Raw genomic sequence first — 645 nt, forward strand, 5'->3', positions numbered from 1 at the left:
GAGTTTGATCGGGATGTGCAATTACTAACTTTGCAGAGGGTCACGTTGGCGGCCGACAACGTGACATCGGAAGTTAGTACGCGTTACATTTCATTACTTTCACTTGAATAGCTGGTTTATATCCTCAATGAGGGTTCAGTAGTATAGGGTTTATTGACCTATGTTCGTTTTTGTGCTGCAGCTTAAGATGCCGTTGACTCGTTCGCAAGCCGCCGGGGCAGCTGAGGCGGCGGATGCAGAGGAAGTGGGGACTTCTGCTACTTCAGGATCTAGTGGGATCCATGAGTTGCAGGATCAGCTCGCGAAGCTGACAAATTTGGTTGCTCAGCAGGCTGCGGCCGCGCGACAGCAGATGGATGTAGCGCGTCGGCAGGAGGACAGGATGAAGAGGTTAGAGGATTTATTACTGCGACAGACGACTGACAGGGGGATTCCGGATCCTATACCTACAGTACCGGGCAGGGATGCGACAGTGAGAGCACAGTCACCTGTACTTGACACAACCCCAGTAGCTCCGAGGGCAGAGATCCAACGGGAGACAGTAGTACCACCACCAGTACCTGTAGCAGCATCAGGGACAGTGTTACCCGAGATGGTGGGGGTTGAGGAGCGAGAGCGGATGATGGAACAACTGAATGAATTCCG

The sequence above is a fragment of the Ananas comosus genome, unplaced genomic scaffold (genome assembly GCF_001540865.1).
Source record: "Ananas comosus cultivar F153 unplaced genomic scaffold, ASM154086v1, whole genome shotgun sequence".
NCBI classification, from domain to species: domain Eukaryota; kingdom Viridiplantae; phylum Streptophyta; class Magnoliopsida; order Poales; family Bromeliaceae; genus Ananas; species Ananas comosus.